Raw genomic sequence first — 17,781 nt, 5'->3', positions numbered from 1 at the left:
ACCATTGTATTTGAACACTATAGACCAAATGAACCTAACAGACAGATACGGAATATTCTATCTGATAACAGTAGAATATAATTTATCTCAAGTACACATGGAACATTTTCTAGGATAGACCACAGGCTAGGCCACAAAACAAAACTTAGCAAATTCAAGGAGATTGAAATCATATCAAGTATCTTCTCTGTCCACAATGGTAACAAACTAGAAATAAATAACAGGAAGTAAACTGCATGGAGATTCCTCAAAAGACTAAAAATAGGCTTACCATATGATCCAGCAATCCCATTCCTGGGCATATATCCAGAGAAAACCTTAATTCAAAAAGATACATGCACCCCAATGTTCATAGCAGCACTATTTACAAGAGCCACAACATGGAAACAACCTAAATGTCCATTGACAGATGACTGAATAAAGAAGTTGTGGTATATTTATAGAATGGAATACTATTCATCCATAAAAAAGAATAAAATAATGCCATTTGCAGAAACATGGATGGACCTGGAGAATGTCATTCTAGGTGAAGTAAGCCAGAAAGAGAAAGAAAAATACCATATGATGTCACTCATATGTGGAATCTAAAAAAAAAAAAAAAAAAAAAAAAGACAAATGAACCTATTTACAAAACAGAAACAGAATCAAAGACATAGAAAACAAACATGATTATCAGGGCGGGAAGGGGATGGTAAGGGATAAATTGGGAGTTTGAGATTTGCAGATACTAACTACTATATATATTTAATTGATAAACAACAAGATTATACTGTATAGCACAGGGAACTATATTCACTATCTTGTAGTAACTTATGGTGGAAAAGAAAGTGAAAACAAATATATGTATGTTCCTATATGACTGAAGTATTGTGCTGTACACCAGAAATTGACAAAACATTGTAAACTGACTATACTTCAATATATATAGTAGAACTATCACCAATACTTCTCTTCTAAAATAACTTCCAAAAATAATTGAAGTGGCGGGAACCCTCTGAAACTTATCTTATGAGACCAGCGTTACCCTGATACCAACACCAGAAAAGGACAAGAGAAGAAAACTAAATGCCAATATCCTGGATGAATACAGATCCAGAAATTCTCAATGAAATACTAGCAAAAAAATTCAGCACCACATTAAAAGAATCATTTACTACGATCAAGTGGGATTTACCCTGGGATGCAAGTATGTTTCAAAATATGCAAAAAATCAACATGATACATAACATTAATAGAATAAAAGAAAAAAGTCATATGATCATCTCAAAAGGTGCAGAAAATTTTTTGACAATATTCAACATCCATTCATAATAAAAACTCTTAACAAATTAAGTATAGAAGGAATGTACCTCAACAAATAAAGGCCATATATGGGAGACCCACAGACTGTATAACATTATACTCAATGGTAAAGTGTTGAAATCTTTTCCTCTAAGATCAGGAACAAGATAAGAGTGCCCACTCACATCACGCTTATCCAACACAGTACTGGAAGTACTAACTAGACCAATAAGGTAAGAAAGTGAAATAAAAGGTATTAGAATTGGAAAGGAAGAAATTAAGTTGTCTCTATTTGTAGATGATACTATTTATATATATAGAAAATCATACACACACACACACACACGCACACACGCACACATTATATATAGAAACCCCACCAAAAACTGTTAGATCTAATAAACAGATTCAGGAAAGTTGCAGGATACAAAATTAACATACAAAAATCAGTAATGTTTCTATACATGAACAACAAATCATCTGAAAAGGAAAGAAAGAAAATCCAACTTACAATAGTATTAAAAACAATAAAATGCTTAGAAATAAATGTAACTGAAGAAATGAAAGAACTCTACTCTGAAAACTATGAGACATTGATGAAAAATCAAAGAAGACACAAATAAAAGGAAAGGTATCCCATGTTCTTTGACCACAAGAATTAACATTGTTAAAATGTGAATACTACCAAAGCCACCTATAAATTCAAAGGGATCCTATCAAGATTGCAATGGCAATTTAAAACATTTTTAAAGAAAAAAATCCTAAAATTTATATGAAACCATAAAGATCCCATATAACCAAAGCAATCCTGAGAAAGAATAACAAAGCAGAAAGCATCACACTTCCTGATTTCAAGCTATATTATAAAGCCATAGCTATCAAAACAGTATGGTACTGGAATAAAAACAGACAAATAGACCAATGGAACAGAATCAAGATCCTAGAAAGAAACAAGCATATATGGTCAACTAATATTTGACAAGTAACCAAGGAACCAAGAACACCCAGTGGGGAAAAGACAATCTCTTCAATATATGGTTCCAGGAAAATTGGATATTCACGTGTAAAAGAGTGAAACTAGACGTCTCTCTTATGCTGCTCAGAAAAATTAACTTGGAATGCATTAAATACTTAAAAATAAGACCTGAAAACATAAAACTCATAGATGAAAACACAAGAAAAATCTCCTTGACATGGGTCTTAGCAATGATTTTTTTTAAAGATATGACACCTAAAGCACAAGCAGAAAAAAAATGTTAATGGGATGGCATCAAACTGGAAAGCTTCTGCACAGCAAAAGAGACATCATCAAAATAATGAAAAGACAACCTATGAAATGTAAAAATATATTTTCAAATGTTATATCTAATAAAGGGTTAATATCCAAACTATGCATGGAAATCATACAACTCAATTGGAAAAAAACACATACAGTTTTTTTCTGCTGATATCCATGGGGTATTTGATCCCAGACCCCCCATGAATATCAAAATCCATGAATACTAGAGTTCTTTAAATTAAATGGTGTAATATTTGCATATAACTTACATCTTCCCATATACTTTAAATTATCTCTACATTATTTATAATACCTAATACAAAGTAAATGCTATGTAAACTGTTGAAATATGTAAATGCTAAGTATATAGTTACTAGCATGTGACAAATTAAAGTTTTACTTTTTGGAATTTTCTGAAAAATTTTTTTCCAAATATCTATAGTTGGTTGAATCTGCAAATGTGGAACCTAAGTATACAGCGAGTCAACTGTCATCTGATTTAAAAATGGACAAAGGACTGTAATAAACATTTTTCCAAAGAAGAATGTCAAACAGGTACATGAAAAGATGCTTGACACCATTAATCATCAGGGAAATGCAAATGAGAACCACAATTAGATATCTCATTGTTGACCTAAAACTCATAGATTTACAGATATTTCTTCAGCAAAGATGAGTTTATTTGGGATCAGCAGAGCATTGCAGTTCAGAGTCTGCAACCATGGTGAACCATGTGCAAGTCCTCTGAACACCAAGGGAAGAAGTATTCTTTTATAGAGGGGAAAAGAAAGTTGGGTGGCTATAGTAAACAGAGTCCATGGCTTTTTCAATGGCTGAGTTGTTTCCAGGAAAGAAGAGGAATCCTCTTCCTGTTTGGCTCTGCTATTATCACAGCGTATGAAAATTTCCTCTTCTGGTCTCCTGACTCTATTCCACTGAGATTTCTGTTTATTAAATTTTAAAATCTTCATGCCTTTTAGAATGTCTAGCATAAAAAATTAAGAAATAAAAAAAGCTAGTGATGATGTGGATTAAAGTGAACCCTGTGACATGTTGGTGGGACTGTAAACTGGTACAGCCACTACGTAAAACAGTATACAAGTTCTTCAAAAAGTCAAAAATAGAACTACTATGTGATTCAGTAATTCCACTTCTGGTAATACATCTGAAATAAACAAAAGCACTATGCTAAAGAGATAGCTGCATCCCTATGTTCATAGCTGCATTATTTATAGTAGCCAAGACAGAAACAACCTAATTGTTATAGCTAAATCAGATAGAGAAAGAGAAATACTGTACAATCTCACTTATATGTGGAACCTAAAAGAAACTCATAGAATAGCAGATCAAATTTATGGTTACCAGAGGGAAAGCTTGAAGCAGGGGAGTGGGGGATTGGATGAAGGTAGCAAAAAGTATAACTTTCTATTATATGATAAATAAGAACTGGAGATGTAACATATAACATGATTACTATAATTAACACTGTTGTGTGATATATATGATAGTTGTTAAGAGAGTAGATACTAGAGTTCTCATCACAATTGTTGGATCAAACGGTAGTTCTATTATTAATTTTGGGGGGACTCTCCATACAATTTTCCATAGTGCATGCACCAATTTACATTCCCACCAGTAGTGCAAAAGTATTTCCTTTTCTCCACATCAACATCAACACTTGACATTTGTTCCCTTTTTGATAATAGCCATTCTGGTGTGAGGTGATATCTCATTGTGGTTTTGATTTGCATCTCCCTGATGATTAATTATGTTGAACATATTTTCATGTGTCTATTGGCCATATGTATGTCTTCTTTGGAAAAAATTCTATTCAGGTCTTCTGCTCATTTTTCAGTCAGATTGTTTTTGATTTTGTTTATTTTTTAGTTGAGTTGTATGAGTTGAGCTTTTTGTCTATTTTGGGTATTAACTCCTTACCAGATACACTATTTGAAAATATCTTCTCCCATTCAGTAGGTGGCCTTTTCATTTTCTTGATAGTTCCTTCGTTGTGCAAAACCGTCTTAGTTCGACAGAGTTCTACTATTTATTTTTGCTTTTGTTTCCCATGCCTCAGGAGACAGATCCAAAAAATATATATTGATAGGAGCATATTGCCTATGTTTTCTTCTAGAGTTTTTATGGTTTCATTTCTTACATTTAAGTCTTTAATCCATTTTAAGTTTATTTTTGTATTTGCTGTGAGAAAGTAGTCCAGATTGTTTCTTTTGCATATTTGTTGTGATAAAGTAGTCCAGTTTGTTGCTTTTGTAGCCTTTCAGCTTTCCAACACTATTTATTGAAGAAGTAGTGCAGTTTGATTCTTTTGCTTGTAGCTGTCCAATTTTCCCAACACTATTTACTGAAGTTGTCTTTTTCCTGTTCTATACTCTTGCCTCCTTTGTTAGAGGTTAATTGCCCATACGTGTGTGGGTTCATTTCTAGGCTCTCTGTTCTGTTCCATTGATCTACGTGTCTGTTTTTGTGCCAGTGCCATACTGTTTTGATTACTGTAGCTTTGTACTATAGTTTGAAATCAGGGATCATGATACTTCCAGCTTTGTTTTCATTTCTTAGGATTGTTTGATCACTCAGAGTCTTTTGTGTTTCCATACAAATTTTAGAATTATTTGTTCTAGTTCTGTGAATGGCATTGGTATTTTTATAGGAATTGCATTGAATCTGTAGATTGCCTAGGGTGGTATGGTCATTTAAAAAATATCAGTTCTTCCAATCCATGAGCACTGTATATCTTTCCATCTGTTTGCTTTATCTTCAGTTTCACTCGTTGATGTCTTATAGTTTTCTGAGTACAGGCATTTTACACCCTTAATTATATTTATTCCTATGTAATGTATTCTTTTTGATAAAAATTTAAAAGAAATCATTGTATTAATTCTCCTTTCTGATATTCACATTGATTGATTTATGGATATTGAACCATTCTTGCATCCCTGGGGTAAGTGCCAATTGATCATAGTATATGATCCTTTTATTATATTTTTGGACTCAATTTGCAAATATTTTCTGGAGGATTTTTGTGTCTATGTTTATGAGTGATTTTGAGCTGTAATTTTATTTTTATGTGATATCTTTGGTTTTAATATCTGAGTGATACTGGCTTCATGGAATATGTTTAGAAGTATTCCTTCTGTGATTTTTAGAATATATTGAGAAGGATAGGTCTTAACACTTTTCTAAATGTTTGATAGAATTCACCTGTGAAGCAGTTGGATCCTAGACTTTTGTTTGTTGGGAGGTTTTTTTTTTTTATTATTACTGATTCAATTTTATTACTGGTAATTGTTTTATTCATATTTTCTATTACTTCCTGATTTAGTCTGAATTGAACATATCTATTCAGTCATTGGTTGTACACATCAAAGAAATTGTCCATTTCTTCTAGGCTGTTCATTTTATTGGTGTATAATTGTTTTTAGTAATTTCTTATGATCCTTTTCTTTGGTGTTGGCTGTAACTTCTTATTCTTTTCTGATTTTATTGTTTTGGGCCCTTTCACTTTTTTTCTAGTTGAGTCTGGCTAAAGGTTTATCAATTTTATCTTTTCAATGAACCAGCTCTTAGTTTCACTAATCTTTTTTTCCCCCAAAGGATGTCAATGTTTTAATTAACTTTCTTAAAATGAATAGATTTACTCTGTTACAAAAGAAATACAACTACACTTTACACAACATGCTCTTCAGAATTGATAAATTATCATTCATTCTAGTTTGACAGCTGAAAAATTATATCTCATTGTTTTTTAAAATTTCAAAGTAGGGGTTTGTTTCCATTATTATGTTGGTTCCTATTTTGTGATGGACATTTTCCCATGTTATTACATAAATCTTCATAATAATTACTGGATGTATATCTAGTGAGTATAACATAACTTACCCATTCTTCCTATTTGGGGAATTCATAATATTTCTGGTTTTCCATGACTCAGTAATGAAGCAGGCAGTAATGAATATTTTCTGTAGAAATGTTTTTCTTTGGATTTTCTAAGTTTTTTAGGAGCAATATTCATGACTCAAAGGCAGGCAGTGGAATGAAACTCTCTAGGAGTCTGGGATTAAAATATACACACTACTATATATAAAATAGATGAACAAGGAACTACTGCACAGCACAGGAAACTACACTCAACATCCCACAATAAACTATAATGGAAAAGAATCTGAAAAATAATGTATATACATATATGCATATATAACAGCTGCACACTTGGAACTAACACAACGCTGCAAACTAAATAGACTTCAATTAAAAATAGTGTAAAAAGAAACTCTCACTGAATCCAGGTGTAGGCATAAAATATCTCTGAAAGGCTACATAAAGGAATCGGCCAGTTTGCCTGTGGAGAAAGGACCCTAGTTCAAGAGGAACAGGAAGAAATACGAGAGTTTCCACTCTATACCATTTAGAAATTTTTTAAAAATTATTTACTTATTTATTTTTGTTGAGCAGTATTTTACTTTATTTAATTTATTTTTAATTGAGTGATAGTCAGTCTACAATGCTGTGTCAATTCCCGGTGCAGCACAATTTTTCAGTCATATATGGATGTACACATATTCGTTTTCATATTCTTTTTCACCATGAGCTACCAAAAGGCATTGAATATATTTCCCTGTGCTACACAGTATAAACCTGTCCATCCATTCCATGTATACCTGTCACCATCTATAAATCTTGAACTCCCAGTCTGTCCCTACCCACCTCCTCCCCTTTGGCAACCACAAGTTTGTATTCTACGTATGTGAGTCTGTTTCTGTTTTATATTTAAATTCGTCTTCTTCTTTTTTTTTTTTTTTTGATTCCACATGTGAGTGATATCATATGGTATTTTTTTCTCTCTCTCTGGCTAATTTCACTAGAATGACATTCCCCAGGGACATCCATGCTGCTGCAAATGGCATTATGTTGACATTTTTATGGCTGAATAATATTCCATTGAATAAATATACCACAACTTCTTTATCCAGTCCTCTGTCAGTGGACATTTAGTTTTTTTCCATTTCTTGGCTATTTTAAATAGAGCTGCTTTGAACATTGGGGTGTAGGTGTCTTTTTGAAGTAGGGTTCCTTCTGGATATATGCCCAGGAGCAGGATTCCTGGGTCATATGGTAAGTCTATTCCTAGTCTTTTGAGGAATCTCCATACTGGTTTCCAAAGTGGCTGAACCAAACTGCATTCCCACCAACAGTGTAGGAGGGTTCCCTTTTTTCCACAGCCTCTCCAGCATGTATCATTTGTGAACTGTTGAATGATGGCCATTCTGACTGGTGTGAGGTGATACCTCACTGTAGTTTTGATTTGCATTTCTCTGATAATTAGTGATATTGAGCATTTGTTCATGTGCCTATTGGTTATTCATATGTCTTCATTGGTGAATTGCTTGTTTAGGTCTTCTGCCCATTTTTGGATTGGGTTTTTTTTCCCCTATTAAGTCGTATGAGCTGTTTATATCTTCTGGAGATTAAGCCTTTGTCAGTTTCATCTTTTGTAAGTATTTTCTCCCAATCTGTAGGTTGTCATTTTGTTTTGCTTATGGTTTCCTTTGTTGTGCAGAAGCTTGTAAGTTTCATTAGGTCCCATTTGTTTATCCTTTCTTTTATTTCTATTGCTTGTGTAAAATGCCCTAGGAGAACATTTTTAAGATGTATGTGAGATAATGTTTTTCCTATATTTTCTTCTAGGTTTATTGTATCTTGTCTTATGTTTAAGTCTTTGATCCATTTTGAGTTGATTTTTGTGTATGGTGTAAGGGAGTGTTCTAGCTCCATTGCTTTACATGCTGCTGCCCAGTTTTCCCAACACCATTTGCTGAAGAGACTATCTTTATTCCATTGTATATTCTTGACTCCTTTGTTGAAGATTAGTTGACCAAAAAATTTGTGGGTTCATGTCTGGGCTCTCTATTCTCTTCCATTGGTCCATATGTCTGTTTTTGTACCAATACCATGCTATTTTGATTACTGTAGCTCTGTAGTATTGTCTGAAGTCTGGGAGAGTTATTCCTCCAGCCTCATTCTTTTTCTTCAGCAATGCTTTTGCAATTCTGGGTCTTTTATGATTCCATATAAATTTTATTGTGATTTGTTCTAGTTCTGTGAAATATGTCCTGTGTAATTTTATAGGGATTGTATTAAATCAGTAGATTGCCTTGGACAGTGTGACCATTTTAACAATATTGATTCTTCAAATCCAGGAGCATGGGGTATCTTTCCAGTTTTTTTTTAAGTCTTCTTTAATTTCCTTAATCAATGTTTTGCAGTTCTCTGTGTATAAGTCTTTCAACTCCTTGGTTAGATTTATTCCTAGGTATTTTATTACTTTGCGTGCTATTTTAAAAGGATTGTTTCTTTATTTTCTTTTTCTGTTGATTCATCATTAGTGTAAAGAAATTCAACTGATTTTTGTACATTAATCTTGTATCCTGCTATCTCGTTGAATTCTTTGATTAGTTCTAGTAGTTTTTGTGTGGACTTTTTTGGGTTTCCTATATATAGTATTATGTCATCTGCATATAGGGACAATTTTATCTCTTCACTTACAATTTGGATCCCTTTAATTTCTTTTTCTTGCCCGATTGCTATAGCTAAGGCTTCCAAGGCTATGTTGAATAGGAGTGGTGATAGTGGGCATCCTTGTTTTGTCCCAGATTGTAGTGTGAGTTTTCAGTTTTTCACCATTCACTACTATGCTGGCTTAGGTTTGTCATAAATAGCTTTTCTTATGTTGAGATATATTCCTTCTATGACCACTTTGGTGAGAGTTTTCCACTGATCTTTTCTTTCTTTTTTTTGTCTTGATTTCTCTTACTTCTTCTCTGATCTTTATCATTTCTTGCCTTCTACTATCTTTGAAGATTTTTGTTCCTCTGTTTCTAGTTCCTTTTGGTATAAGTTTAAGTTGTTTATTTGAAGTTTTTCTTATTTCCTGAGATATAGTTGTATTGCTATAAACTTTCCTCTTAGACTGGTTCATTCTGCATTCCATAGGTTTTGGATTTTTATTTGTCTCCAATTTTTTTTAACATTTTTTATCGATTTATAATCATTTTACAATGTGTCAAATTCCAGTGTTCAGCACAATTTTTCAGTCATTCATGGACATATACACACTCGTCATATTTTTTTCTCTGTGAGTTATAACATTTTGTGTATATTTCCCTGTGCTATACTGTGTAATCTTGTTTATCTATTCTACAATTTTGAAATCCCAGGCTATCCCTTCCCACCCTCCACCCCCCGGTAACCACAAGTCTGTATTCTCTGTCTGTGAGTCTATTTCTGTCCTGTATTTACGCTTTGTTTTTGTTTGTTTGTTTGTTTGTTTTTTTAGATTCCACATATGAGCGATCTCATATGGTATTTTTCTTTCTCTTTCTGGCTTACTTCTAAGTGTCTCCAATTTTTTAAAAATAAATTTCTCCTTGATTTCTTCTGTAACCTATCAGTTTAGAACCATATGTTTTAACCTCCATGGTTTGTGTTTTTTACAGTATTTTTCTGGTAGTTGATTTCTTGTTTCACAGTGTTTTGGTCAGAAAAGATACTTGATAGTATTTTAATCTTATTTTGTGGCCTAGCATGTTATCTATCCTGGAGAAAGTTCCATGTGCCCTTGAAAAGAATGTGTATTCTGCTTTTGAATGGAATGCTCTCTTTATATATCTATTAAGTCCATTTAATCTAACATTCCATTTAAGGGCAGTGTATCCTTATTGATTTTTCTGTCTGAACAGTTTATTGATGTAAGTAGGGTGTTAAGGCCCCTTGCTATTATTTTGTTACTGTGAATTGCTCCCTTTACGTCTGTTAATACTTTATGTTTTTAGCTGCTCCTATGTTGGATGCATATATATTTACAATTGTATCTTCTCTTTGGCTTGATTCCTTGATTATTATGTAATGTCCTTTTTTTTGAAATAGTTGAGATTTTATTCTAATAGCTGTAATTGCAGTGCTTATTTGTGTAATGCTCTTCTTTGTCTCTTGTTACTGTCTTTGTTTTAAAGTCTACCTTGTCTGAAATAAGTGTTGCTACCTCGGCTTCCTTTTTGTTTCCTTTTGCACAGAATATCTTTTCATCCTGTCACTTTCAGTCTCTGTGTATCTTTAGATCAGAAGTGAGTTTCTTGTAGGCAGTCTATATCTATATCTATATATCTATATATCTATATCTATATCTATATAAATCTTGTTTTGTATATATTTAGTCACTCTATGTGTTTTGATTGGAGTATTTAGTCCATTGACAGGTACATACTAAATGCCATTTTGTTAATTGTTTTGAAGTTGTTTTTGTAGTTCTTTTTTGTTCCTTCTTTTTTGCTCTTCCCTTGTGAGTTGATTACTATATTTACTGTTATATTTAGATTCTTTTTTCTTTTTGAGTAAATATTTATAATCTATTAGAGATTTTTGGTTTATGTTTACCATGAGGTTTTCACATAGCTCCTCATATATCATATATATGATCATTTTCAGTTGTTGGTGTCTTAAGTTCAAGTACATTTTAATAAATCTGCATTTTTACTCTGCCCCCCACATTTACTGTTTTTTTACATCATATTTTACACCCTTTTGTTTTGTGTTGTGTATCCCTTGAACATTTATTTTAGATATTGATTATTTTAGTAATTTTTTCTTTTAACCTTCCTACTAGCTTTATAAGTGATTGATCTACTACCTGGAGCTTGCATTGGCTTGACTGTGGGTATGGTCAGCCACAGGGTTAGCTGGATGTGGGACCCAAGATATCCTGGAGCTGGTGTCAATCTGTTATTGAATGGGGCCAGGGCCCAGGGCATTATTTGATGGTTCCAGCCTGCTGGTGATTGTGCTGGGTCTTGACATGCCTGGCTGTTGGGTCACAGTGGTCCTGGGACTGGTGTCCTCCATTGGAAGGTGGGTTCAGAGCCCAGGGAATCCTGGCACTGGTACTAGCCTGCCGGTCTGTGGGCTGATCCCTGACAGCTGGCTGTAGGGTCTGAGTGGTCCCAGGGCTGGTGGTCCCCCACTGGTAGGTGGGACTATGGTCCAGTGGGTCCTGGGGCTCATGTCCCTGTACTATTGTCAGCCCACCTGTGGGAAAGGCTGTGTCTTACACCTTGCTGAGGGACACCTAGGATCCCAGTGCTCATGCTGGCCCACTGGTGGTATGGCTGGGACCTGGGCCTATGGTAGTTGGGGTCAGGTCCCAGGATGGCTTAGAGATCAGAGGTTTCTACAGCAGCTGGCCTACTGTTGGGTGGGACTCTGTCCCTACCCAGCAAGTGGCCTGGTCAAGGTCATCCCAGGACTGGTGCTAACCCCTGGTGGGTATGGCTGAATCTCAGTATTAATAAAGCAGAGGTATGAAAAACATACATATTTATCACATTAGAATTGTTGCCTAAGTGTATAGGGGAAAGAGAATGGGAAGAAGTGAATAAAATGAGAGAGGTCTTGCATGGACCAATGATGATAATATGCCACAAACTGAAGAAAAGATTACCTTAACCATCTGCATCTGATGGCTCAGCACATTGGTAATCCCAAGTGTGAACAAACTTGAGTGACATCTATTGGTTCAGGGTGAGACTAATAGCTGTGTAATAAGTTTGGTTTTCCAGATTCAAATATAATAAGCAATGATCAAAGGAGAATTCTGATAATGATGAGTAACCAACCATATTTATACCACATCTCTGTGGTAATAGGTGGTGGAATTACTAGAAAATTCTAGTAGAAAGTGTATATGATGCCCTGTTTCCCTTGAGCCACCTCTCCTGAGAGGTTTAGGGGTGATCTGCCTAAGTTTATTTAATGGAGGGCTTTTTATCTAGTTGGATGCTTTTTGGAAAATAAAAATCTTCCTCAAGGGACCATACTCTTCTCAGTGATTCTGTTTATAATGTTGTGAATCCAGGAACCCCTAGACTATTATTTGAGCTTCCCTAGACTAGATGTTCAGGAAAATCTGCTAAGATACTGCGTGAAGAAAGGATCGCATGGGCTAGATCTGAAAAACTGGTAAAAGGTGGGGTAGATGGGCATTTATAAAAATACCTAAGATCAAATGCTATAGAGTTGATAACTTACATGACTTTGAGTAGTTTCTATTAGTTTCTGGCAATTGGTAGGTAGAATAAATGCTTAATGAAGAAAGTTTCTCCCTGGAATGTTCTCCTTTAAGCACAAGGTCCTCATCAGTACACTTTGTACTGAACAATAAGATATCAGAGGCCTACTTGGAAGTCTTCCTCAGTAGTGAAAGGGTGCTTTAAGTGTCTTCCACCTTGGCATCAGAGGTGCCAAGGATGCAGGGAGATGCCAGGGGATTCAATCATAGGTGCAATGAGTGGGGATATTATGGGTGGAGTATGTTACTTTAAGCTAATCATGAATGTCAGGTATGTGGACAATCACAATGTTCACAGAATTAACATCAGAATGTAATTCTTTGCCTAGAAGACAGTCTAAAAATGATGGGTGAGGGAGAGTTCAACACCATTCTAAAGGACCTTGAAGAGACCCTAGAAATACTTGAGAACAGACTTAATATTGCATCAGAAACCTGTGACTTGGTATATTGAGGAGATTGAAGATTGCATTGATAAATAGAGTGGTAATTGGTTAGAGTAGAAGTAGGATCATAAAGTGAAATGTTACATCTTTGTAAGAGTATGGAATACAGCTAGTACAGCCTTATGACATGGTTTAAGATAGGTAGGAACCCAAAGATAAAATCAATTTGATGATTTCTAAGGGAGTTTGAGATATTAAGGAAGTATGGTAGTAGAAGACTGGATGAAGAAACTTTCTAAGGTTTTATATATGAATTTGAAGTAGGCCTCAGTCTCAGACTATAAGGCTTATTTTGCCAGAATGCAAGCCATAGGATCAGATGGTAAATCTTAGGAATTTGGTTGATGTGCAATCTGGTGATGTTAGGTAGAGATCTACACCTAGGATTCTGCAAAATTTTATTTTACTTCTTTAATTGAAGTATACTTGATGTACAATATTAGTTTCAGGTGTACAACACAGTGATTCAATATTTTTATAGATTATTCTCCATTTAAAATTATTATAAAACATTGGCTATATTCCCTGTGTTGTACAATATACACTTGTAGATTATTTTATACAGTTCTACCTCTTAATACCTTACCTCTATATTGCCCCTGTCCCTTCCCCCTTCCCACTGGTAACCACTAGTTTGATTTTTATATCTGTGAGTCTATTTCTGTTTTTTATATTTATTTTTCTTTAGATTTCACATATAAGTGATAATACAGAGTATTTGTCTTTCTCTGTCTGACTTACTTCACTAAGTGTAATACCCTCCAGCTACATCCATGTTGTTGTAAATGGCAAATTTTAAGCCTTTTTTTTAGGGCTGAGTCATATTCCTCTGTATATATACTACATTTTCTTTATCCATTCATCTGTTGATGGACATTTACATTACCTCTATATCTTGGCTATTCCAAATAATGCTGTTAGGAACATGGGGTGATGTATCTATTTGAAATAGTGTTTCTGTTTTCTTTGGTTATACACTGAGGACTCAAATTGCTGGATCATTTGGTAGTCTATTTTTAGTTTTTTGAGGAACTTTCATAGTTTTTTTTTTTATAGTGGCTGCACCAATTTACATTATAATCAACAGTGTACCAGGGTCCCCTTTTCTTTGCATCCTCACCAACATTTGTTATTTGTAGACTTTAATAACAGACATTCTAACAGGTGTGGGGTGACATCTCATTGTGGTTTTGATTTGCATTTCTCTGGCAATTATTGGTGTTGAGAATCTTGTCACATGTCTGTTGGTTATCTATATATCTTTGGAAAAATGTCTATTCAGATCTTCTACCCATTTTTTAATCCAGTTGTTTGTTTTATTTATACTGAGTTGTATGTTCTGCCTATATATTTTAGATATTAACCCCTTATCAGTCATATCATTGGTAAATATTTTCTCCCATTCTGTAGGTTGTCTTTTCATTTTATCAGTGGTTTCTTTTTCTATGCAAAATCTTCTAAGTTTAATTGAGTCCCATTTGTTTATTTTTATTTTGTTTCTTTTGCCTTAGGAGACAGGTCCAAAAAAATATTGCTATGATTTATGTCAAAGGATGTTCTCCTTACGTTTTCTTATAGGAGTGTTAAGGTTTCTGGTCTTGCATTTAGGTCTTTAACCACTTTTGCATTTATTTTTGTATATGGTATGAAAAAGTGTTCTAATTCCATTCTTTAACATGTAGCTGTCCACTTTTCCCAGCATCAATTGTCAGATATTTTCCTCCATTTTATATTTTTGCCTTTTGTCATAAATTAATTGACCATAAGTGAGTGGGTTTGTTTTTGTGCTCTCTATTGATCCATTCCATTGATCTATGTGTCTGTTTTTGTGCAAGTACCATGCTATTTTGAATATCATAGCTTTGTAGTATACTCTGAAGTCAGGGTGCATGATACATCCAGCTTTTTTCTTTCTCCTCAACATTGCTTTTGCAATTAAAGATCTTTTACAGTTCCGTATAAATTTTAGGATTCTACTTCTGTGAAAAACCCCATGGGAATTTTGATAGGGATTGGATTAAATCTGTAGAATCCTTTGGGTTATGTGGAAATTTTAACAGTATTCTTTTAATCCATGAACACAGGATATCTTTCCATTTCTTTGTATCATCTTCAATTTCCCATATTAATGTTTTATAGTTTTCAGAGTAAATAGATCTTTCACCTCCTCAGTTAAATTTATTCCAAGGTATTTTTGTTTTCTTGATGTCATTCTAAGTTGGATTATTTTCTTGCTTTCTCTTTTTGATAGTTCATTATTTGTATATAGAAAGGCAACAGATTTCTGTATATTAATCTTGTATCTGGCAAATTTACCGAAGTCATTCATTAGTTCCAATAGCTTTTTGGTGGAGACTTAAGGGTTTTCTATATATAGTATCATGTCCTCTGCAAATAGTGACAGTTTCACTTCTTCCCTTCCAATATGGTTGCCTTTTATTTCTTTTCCTTGTCTGATTGCTGTGGCTAGGACTTCCAATACTATATTGAATATGAATGGCTAGGTGGGCATCCTAGTCTTGTTCCTTATTTCAGAAGAAAGCTCTTCTCTGTTGAGTTTGATGTTAGCTATGGGTTTGTCATAAATGGGCTTTATTATCTTAAGATATGTTCCTTCTTTACCACATTCAATGAGTTTTTATCATGAATGGTTGCTGAATTTTGTCAAATGCTTTTTCTGTGTCTATTGAGATGACCTTGAAATTTATACACTTACTTTTGTTAATTTAATGTGGTGTATCACATTGATTAATTTTCACATATTGAACCACTCTTACATCCCTGGAATAAATCCCACTTGATCATGGTGTATGGTCATTTTTTATAATGCTAATTTGTTTTGCTAATATTTTGTTTAGGATTTTTGCATCTTTTTTCAACAGATATATTGGCTTATAATTTTCTGTTTTTGTCATGCCTTTGGTTTTAGTATCAGGCTATTAGTAGCCTAATAGAATGAATTTGGGATTGTTTCCTCCCCTTTAAGTTTTTATAATAGTTTGAGAAGGATAGGTATTAGTTCTTTTTTATATGTTTTGTGGATTTCTCCTATGAAACCATCCAGTTCTGGAATTTTGTTTGCTGGGAGTTTTTAAAATTACTAATTCAGTTTCACTACTACCAATAGGTCTGTTCAGATTGTATATTTCTTCCTGATTCAGGCTTGGAAGATTGTATGTTTCCAAAACTTATTCATTTCTTCTAGATTGTCCAATTTGTTGGCATATAACTGTTCATAGTATTCTTTTATGATTTTTTTTTTGTATCTGTGATATCAGTTGTAACTTGTCCTCTTTCATTTCATCTTTTTTTTTGTGTCCTCTGTTTTTTTAGGCTGGCTAAAGGCTTATCAATATTGTTCATCGATTTAAAAACTGGCCCTTGGTGTCACTGATTTTTTTTTTATTGTTTTTGGTCTTTATTTTATTTATTTCCTGTCTACTCTTTAATATCACCTCCCTTCTGCTAACTTTGAGTCTTTTTTGTTCTTCTTTTTCTAATTCCTTTAGTCGTTAGGTTAGGTTCTTTATTTGAGGTTTTTCTTTTTCTTGATGTAGGCCTGTACACTATAAAATTCCTTCTTTGAGCTTCTTTTGCTGTGTCACATAGATTTTGTAGTTTTGTGTGTTCATTTTCATTTGTCTCAAGATATTTTCTGATTTCCTCTTTGATTTCTTCATTAACCCATTGGTTTTTTAGTAGCATGTTCTTTAGTCTCTATGTGTTTGTATTTTCCCCATTTTTCTTCCTGTTATTTTTTGGGGGGGGTATTTTTTTTTTAACATTTTTTATTGATTAATAATCATTTTACAATGTTGTGTCAAATTCCAGTGTTCAGCACAATTTTTCACTTATTCATGGACATATACACATTCATTGTCACATTTTTTTCTCTGTGAGTTATCATAACATTTTGTGTATATTTCCCTGTGCTATACAGTGTAGTCTATTCTACAATTTTGAAATCCCAGTCTATCCCTTCCCACCCTCCACCACCCTGGTAACCACAAGTCTGTATTCTCTGTCTGTGAGTCTATTTCTGTCCTTTCTTTACGCTTTGTTTTTGTTTGTTTGTTTGTTTTTGTTTTTGTTTTTTAGATTCCACATATGAGTGAGCTCATATGGTATTTTTCTTTCTCTTTCTGGCTTACTTCACTTAGAATGACATTCTCCATGAGCATCCATGTTGCTGCAAATGGCATTATGTTGTCGGGTTTTATGGCTGAGTAGTATTCCATTGTATAAATATACCACTTCTTCTTTATCCAGTCACCTGTTGATGGACATTTAGGCTGTTTCCATGTTTTGGCTATTCTAAATAGTGCTGCTATGAACATTGGGGTGCAGGGTGTCATCCTGAAGTAGATTTCCCTCTGGATACAAGCCCAGGAGTGGGATTCCTGGGTCATATGGTAAGTCTATTCCTAGTCTTTTGAGGAATCTCCACACTGTTTTCCATAGTGGCTGCACCAAACTGCATTCCCACCAGCAGCGTAGGAGGGTTCCCCTTTCTCCACAGCCCTCTTCCAGCATTTGTCATTTGTGGATTTTTGAATGATGGCCATTCTGAATGTGTGTGAGGTGATACCTCATTGTAGTTTTGATTTGCATTTCTCTGATAATTAGTGATTATTGAGCAT

General features: G+C 34.0%; 3 long non-coding RNA genes across 3 annotated transcripts in view; 2 read left to right on the top strand and 1 right to left on the bottom strand.

The window, feature by feature from the left end:
* The window catches only part of LOC116661947, a 368,086-nt gene that overhangs the window by 152,608 nt on the left and 197,697 nt on the right, over positions 1–17,781 (bottom strand). The window lies entirely within an intron of this gene.
* Positions 1–17,781, top strand: part of LOC116661950 — a 246,904-nt gene that overhangs the window by 31,429 nt on the left and 197,694 nt on the right. The gene's annotated exons all lie outside the window — the stretch shown is intronic.
* LOC116661949 overlaps positions 13,612–17,781 on the top strand; it is a 17,249-nt gene continuing 13,079 nt past the window's right edge. The window contains exon 1 of the long non-coding RNA XR_004317909.1: positions 13,612–13,705. This is a non-coding gene — a long non-coding RNA (uncharacterized LOC116661949). The remainder of the gene's footprint in view (positions 13,706–17,781) is intronic.

This window comes from Camelus ferus, chromosome X (assembly GCF_009834535.1).
Source record: "Camelus ferus isolate YT-003-E chromosome X, BCGSAC_Cfer_1.0, whole genome shotgun sequence".
Lineage (NCBI taxonomy): Eukaryota > Metazoa > Chordata > Mammalia > Artiodactyla > Camelidae > Camelus > Camelus ferus.
The sequence above is the reverse complement of the archived record's forward strand: the minus strand, read 5'-3'. Positions and strand labels throughout refer to the sequence as shown.